This window comes from Centropristis striata, chromosome 14 (assembly GCF_030273125.1).
Source record: "Centropristis striata isolate RG_2023a ecotype Rhode Island chromosome 14, C.striata_1.0, whole genome shotgun sequence".
In the NCBI taxonomy this organism is placed as follows: domain Eukaryota; kingdom Metazoa; phylum Chordata; class Actinopteri; order Perciformes; family Serranidae; genus Centropristis; species Centropristis striata.
Genome location: NC_081530.1, coordinates 10,293,472 through 10,300,727, shown reverse-complemented (window position 1 = coordinate 10,300,727; position 7,256 = coordinate 10,293,472).

Here is a 7,256-nt window from a genome sequence, read left to right as displayed (position 1 = left end):
CTCCACGTGGGGGATCCACTAGTTGTTTATTAAGTGGTTCCTCACCTTTTAAACCATTATGAGGGCCATAAATCTTCTATGTCCTCCCACCACTTCCAGCAAGAGGGAGGGAGAGAGAGAACGAGTGAGCAGCGGATCAATGTAATGCTGTGGATCTGTTCATTAATCATACTGAAACTGGCAACAGGTATGCAGTGCTTGTTTGATTTTCTGGAGAAGCTCGCACTCCTGCAGAACTTAACTCTATGGAGTCTTGGGCTATTTTGTCCATTTCTGAATCTTTTTCATGTCTTTTTTTAGTCTTTTTTGTCATTTTGTGTCTTTTCTTAGTCAATTTGTGTCTTTTTTTTTGTCATTTTGTGTCTTTTTTTTGTAATTTTGTGTCTTTTTTGGTCATTTTGTGTCCTTATTAGTCATTTTGTGTCTTTTTAAGTCTTTGTTTGTCTTTTTTGGTCATTTTGTGTCTTTCTTTAGTCATTTTGTGTCTTTTTGTCTTTTTTTGGTCATTTTGTGTCTTTCTTTAGTCATTTTGTGTCTTTTTGTCTTTTTTTGGTCATTTTGTGTCTTTTTTGCTCATTTTGTGTCGTTTTTGCTCATTTTGTGTCTTTTTTTAGTAATTTTGTGTCTTTTTTGTGTCTTTTTTAGTAATTTTGTGTCTTTTTGTTCATTTTGTGTCTTTTTTTAGTCATTTTGTGTCTTTTTTGTGTCTTTTTTTAGTAATTTTGTGTCTTTTTTGATCATTTTGTGTCTTTTTTTGGTCATTTTGTGTCTTTTTTTGGTCCTTTAGCCCAACATAAAATGTGATTTTGAATCTTTTTTTTACTTTCAAAACACTATCAAGCTCAATAAAGAATTTTAAATATTGCAAATGTGAACAAAGGTTGCAGAGTGTTCACCTCCACAGACTTCACCTCACGCCTCATCTAACAAAGCAGTGTTTGTGTGCCTGCTATAAGAGATTAACCTTCTGACAGTTCCCCAGAAGAAATGCTCTTTGTCATCTGATAACAGTACAAAGCATCTTCTGAGAAGGTCAAATAGAAGTGACGTAGCGTCATAGATAGACTGACGGAAATTGTTTTAACTGCAGGGGAACTTTTCTGCATATTGATGCATATCATCCCAGAAGAGCCACTCAAGGTGAAACCAAGTAAGAATGTGTTTTTTCATGTTTTCTGGACCTGGATGTTAGTGACATCACTGCTCACGGATAAATGCACAGAAATGTTCTACTGCACGTATAATAATACTAATAATAATAAAAATCAAATCAAATCAAATAGCCTATTGTCATTATCCAGGCAACTATACAACAAAATTGAAAGTGCCACTGCATAATTTGCATAGTTATGACAATCATAACACAAAACAAACATGAGTAGAAACATTTAAAAATATGAGCTAAACAAGAACAAAACAAGAACAAGGACATGTGATGTAATAAATAAGACTAAAAATAAATAAATGGCTACTGAAAATGCTATAATTTATAGATGAGGTAGATTGTATGTTTTGCACATATCACTTCTATTGCAGATGTCCGTTTTATTACACATTTTAATTAATTTGTCCTGTGTGGGTGTTGAGAGTTCTGACAGCCCAGAGAAAGAAGCTGTTTTTCATCCTGCTCATTCTGCATTTAAGGCTTCTGTACCTTCTGTAATAATTTTTAATAAATTGGAAGATTTGCTGATTAACTCCTGGTTCAAGATATTTAGGTAAAACTGAGCAAATGCAGGCTGTTTTTTTTTCAATTTCTCATTTGATTTGTAGTTTGAAAGTCTGTTTCCCTGTTTCTCAAAAGCACAATTTAAAATGTACCACTTTTCTTTTTACTTTTAATGCATTACTTTGTTTTTAAATACTTTCGGACTTCGGCACTTTGTCTGTGGCTCTCAGTGTGTGTGTTATTAGTTATGAGGGAATATGTCAGTATGACAGTGTGACTCATTCGTGTGTTTTTAAACAAAAAAAATTGGAGCTCCATTGCAAGTAATAACCCCACCCTTACACATGTCAGGTGATGGAAGCCTCTTGTGCCCGTCCATATCTGGTAATGGAGATTCTGTGTTGTCTCTCAAGAAGATTTTAGGGTGCCATGTGTGTTTTGTGTGGGTGCCTGGACACTTTGGGGTTTTAGTTTATTATTAAGATCCCCATTAGCTGCAGCAAAGCCACAGCTATTCTTCCTGGGGTCCAACAGTATCAAATATACAGTTGAAAACACAAAACATAATAGAAAATAAAAAACAAAACAAAACAAAGATTATTCACATATTAATCCATATTACACACATTTCTACATCATTATAAATATACATCATTACATCATTATAAAATCTACTAACACATGATACATATGTTGTATATACACATTCGTTCTACAACATATACATTATAATAACACATATCATATAGAAATATACTACATACATATAAATATACCATGTTTTCTTATTTTGATAAATACTGTTTTATTAGTATTTTGAATTGCTTTATGTTAGTGGTGAGTTTGATATTTTTAGGCAGTGAATTCCATTCTTTCATACCTCTATACAGAAACGTGCGCTTGATGGCGTGAAATCTTGCTTTAGGTAATGTAAAGTTACCTACAGCTGCATATATGGTGATATATTTATGACTCTCTGCACTAAAAGCACGGTTTTTAAACAAAATAAAAGATGCTTTTAGGACAGATATATTTCTAATAACAATTGGCAGTGAGTACACTAGTCTGTCTTTGACCAATAACCAATTAAGTTCCTTGTGCATAAAGATAATATTTGTCCTGTAGTCACACTTTAGTATTGTGCGGGCAGCTCTATTTGGGTAGAGGGGTAGAGGGAAATTAAGTTGCTGACAGGCTGACTAGAGAGTCATTGTCTAAAGGAATTATACATTTGAATGTCATGATGGGTAAGAGTGAATGTGTCAGTATTTGTAATGAAAAGCTTGAGTTGCAGTGGCAGAATGAGTGGAATCAGGAGCAGAGGGGACGGCATTATTTTTGTTTGCAACCCTCAGTAAAGCGTAAAAAAATAGTACGTACCAAAGTACGTTTGGTCGGAAGAATGAAGTTGTTTTAAATAGGCCGAGGCTGGGGCATTACTGTCTAGCAAGTTGCTTAAAAGTCATATGTAAGCATGAGAATGGGTGGTGTGAGAGTGGAGAATTGGAGACGGTGGTGCGTGTGTTTTTCTCTTGTAACCTGTATTCCAGTCATAGACGGCAGCTGTTTATAGACTTGTTTGATCTGGGTCTGACTGTGATTTCCTTTCGAGGTATCTTTGCATTAGGGGAAAAATCGGACCTCTTTGGGAGAGCAGTGTTAAAATTCTTACACTCTACTGGGTTATATGAGAGAATTCAGTAAATTAGATCTGGTTATGACCGGTGGAGGGCAGCATTACGCTGGATAGTGTACAGCCTGTCGGAATCCTAGAAGAAGAAGAAAAACACGGCGTTGGAATCTAAACCTTCAGCTCAGCTCACCCTGGGGTCCGAAAATTAGCTTACACCTGCATTCTTTCTACTGGCCAGCAGGGGGCGAATCCACTGTTCATTATTAAATCTATGAAAAAGGAACCCTACAACGAACTTAAATGATCACTATAGTCGTTGATGCTAGTGTTAGCTGCAGTGTACAAGTGATGGACTTTCCCCCAGGTGAACGGAGTTCATATTCCATGTGAAAACAAAAGTAAACAACTTTTTACGTAACTTCCATTTTTTACATAACTTCCGTGGCTCAGGTTTCGTGAATAAGGTTTTTTTAAATGTACCTTACATTTATGACGTAACTTCCAGTAGTCACGTCGCCCTCGTAACTATTCGTAACTAATGCCCTTTTTCAAAGCAGAAATGTTGACTTGTCGTAGCAGGATGAGAACAGGTGTGATTGATACTGTCTCCGTTTCAGCACGCGCACAATGGATGTTATGACTGATGACAATTGGCTGAACTCCATTTAAGTGCTTTGATATCAGGTTCCTTGTATCATGCATGCTGGTACACTGTCACTGGAACACTTGTACAGAACAAAACTATTGTTAGTGTTATAAATAACACTTGTGCTTTCCTACAATGACAAGTCAAAAATGTGCTGTGATAAAGGCCGACAGCAGCTTCCTGGAACTGGCTCACTGCAGTGGAATGCAGCCATTGTTAGTGCAATAAATTACACCTGTGATTACACCTGTGATTTCCCTGGTAAGACCCAAAAACGCCTGCAGTAAAAATGGCGTTACATTCACTCAAATAAAATTATAGTGTGATATGACTATCTCAAAGTCAAAGACAAACTCGACCCACTACAGTTTGCATACAAACATCACTTCGAAGAGAATGATGATGCTGTCCTCTACGTGCTTCACCGTGCCCTTGCTCATCTGGAGGAAACTGGTGCTTATGTGAGAATCATGTTCTTTGATTTTGCGAGCGCATTCAGCACCATCCAACCCAACATACTCAAAAACAAGCTCACAGAGATGGGAGTGGATCTTTCCTTCATCTCCTGGATCACATATTACCTGACAGGAAGACCACAGTATGTCAGGTTGGGGAACTGTGTTTCTGCGACATTAATGAGCAGCACAGGGGCTCCACAAGGCACTGTTCTGGCTCCATTCCTGTTCACACTGTACACAGCGGACTTCAAATACAGCTCTGAGTCCTGCCACATCCAGAAGTACTCAGACGACACTGCTATTGTGGCGTGTATCAGGAATGGACAGGAATCTAAATATAGGGATCTAATAAAAGCCTTCAGTGACTGGAGTCACAAGAACTATCTACTACTGAACACCTCAAAGACTACACTGTAAACAATTGTCTTGTAAATGAACAGTAAAATACTGGCAGCACGGTTGCCAGCATTCTACTGTTAATTTTACAGTTCCCCTACTGTTATCTACTTTACAGCATGTTACTGTGATAAAAACGCATACTGAATTACAGTAAAATCCTGCATTTCATTGATTTTTTACAGTAGAATAAAACACAATATAGTGCTGAAGCTAGTTGCACTATACAATTCAGTCATTTTTTGTAAATAGAGCATATTACTGTCTGAAATGTCTGAATGAGTTAGTTAAGTAAAATACAGCCATTAAAAAATGTGTACAAGAAGAGACTTAGAAAATATCATATATATATATATATATATATATATCATATATATATATCTCATATATTTTATGGGAAACTGCAAGCTACCTACAAATATTATTTTATATTGCCCAGTATGCATTGTTTTCTACAGTATAATACCTTTTTAATGGAAAACAGTATGTTACTGTCACAATTTGGCTGTTTTCTTACAGCAATTTGTTACAGTGTAAGGAAATGACCATAGATTTCTGCAGGTTCAAGCCCCCTCTTCAGCCAGTGAATACCTGTGGGGTGGACATGGAGGTGGTGCCAAGTTATAAGTATGTAGGTGTATACCTGGATAATAAGTTGGACTGGTCCCTAAACACAGACGCTCTCTACAAAAAGGGGCAAAGCCGCCTCTTTTTCTTCTTGAAGCTCAGATCTCTGGACATCTGTAGTAAGATGCTGCAGATGTTTTATCAGTCTGTGGTGGTAGTGTGTTGTTTTATGCTGCAGTCTGCTGGGGAGGCAGCATCAGACACAGAGATGAAGGCGGTTGGACAGACTGGTCTAAAGAGCTGGTTCTGTGGTTGGAGCCAGGTTGGACACACTGGAGGAGGTGGTGGAGACATGCACTGTCAAGATGTTGGAGGCCATCCTGAAATACCCGGATCATCCGCTACACAAAACCTTTATGGACCAAAAAAACAGCAGTGGACGGCTCCTCTCTCTCTGTTGCAGGACGGAGAGATACAAAAGACCCTTCTCTCCTACAGCCATCAGGCTGTCTCATTCTAACAGAGATTCTACCAGGCTAACTTAATTTACCCTCGGGGATAAATAAAATAATTTTGTTTATTTTTTCTTTGCCAAACATCTCAGCATAATTTCTTTATCTTCTAAAATAACTTTGAGAGGTCATGAGACATCACATTCTGTTTGTCATAATAATGGATCACTGCTGAATAAGGAAGACAAATGCGTTTCTCGGAAAACACATCAGAACACATTATCCCTAAGGTAAAACATTTTTCAAGGAACTGCTTGTCAGTTTCATTTTTATGCACTCATCCGAGAAGGTGGAAGGCGGCAAGACATAACATGTAGGCATCACGTGATATCAGTAGAAGTTTTCACTTTTACTTTTGAGCTACAAATGGGTCAAGGCAACTGTTAAAGTAAAACAAATGTTTTACTGAAAGTCTTTTTTTAAACTTACGTTCATGAATGTGATATCAGAAGAGCCTTGATGGAATGCCTCATAATTTGACACAAACAACTTAAACTCTAGGAGGAACTAATTCGATTTTAGGGGTAAAAGGTCAAAAGATTTTATTTCCAATAAGTCAAATGTCAGTTTCAGTGTGACATCATAATGCTCTGCAAAAACATTTATGTAGCCATTTTTTTAAATGCCGTAACTCATTTCAGCCTGTTCTCCCGTCAAAAACGTGAATGTAGGTTGGGTGTACAGGCAGCGTAAAAAAAAAAGCTATACTTATGAATAAAGGAGAGCGGGGTTCGCGTCCCGTGTAGAACATAAGTAAACCATATTTATCTCTCTCTCTCTCTCTCTCTCTCTCTCTCAGTGAGAGCGTGTGTGTGAGAACGGAGCTGTGGGCATTTTTTGTTTTTCAAAAAATTCTATTTAGTTGTTTTCTTTGTCCCTAATGATTTATAGTTTTGGGTAATTTATTGGTAGAAGGTCACTTTAGTTTTTTTTGTTCAAACAAATGTACCTTTAGTTGTACCAGGCATTAAAATGAACAAGAAACTGAAGAAAACAAGGGTGGTCTAATCATTTTTCCCCTGTCTCTATGTGTCAGCCCTGTGATAGTCTGAGACCTGTTCAGGTGTACCCTGCCTCTTGGATAGAGTTTGGATAAGCGGTTATGGGTAATTGATGAATGAAGGAATGAATGAATGTTAATACCTTGCTCGTAGATGTTCTATATTTACTTTAAAGCCAGAAATGTTAGCAAGCTAGCCATTGTTGTTGCTGGGCTGGGCTACAGCCTGGCTTTAGGTCCATACCACACAGTAGTGGCCAACTGATAGGGTTTTTTTTAAGTCCGATACCGATTATTTTGACATCAGTCTTAACTGATCCCCAATATGTGCTGCTGATTTTTTTGGGCCGATTCTTGAAGCCGATATTGCCTTTT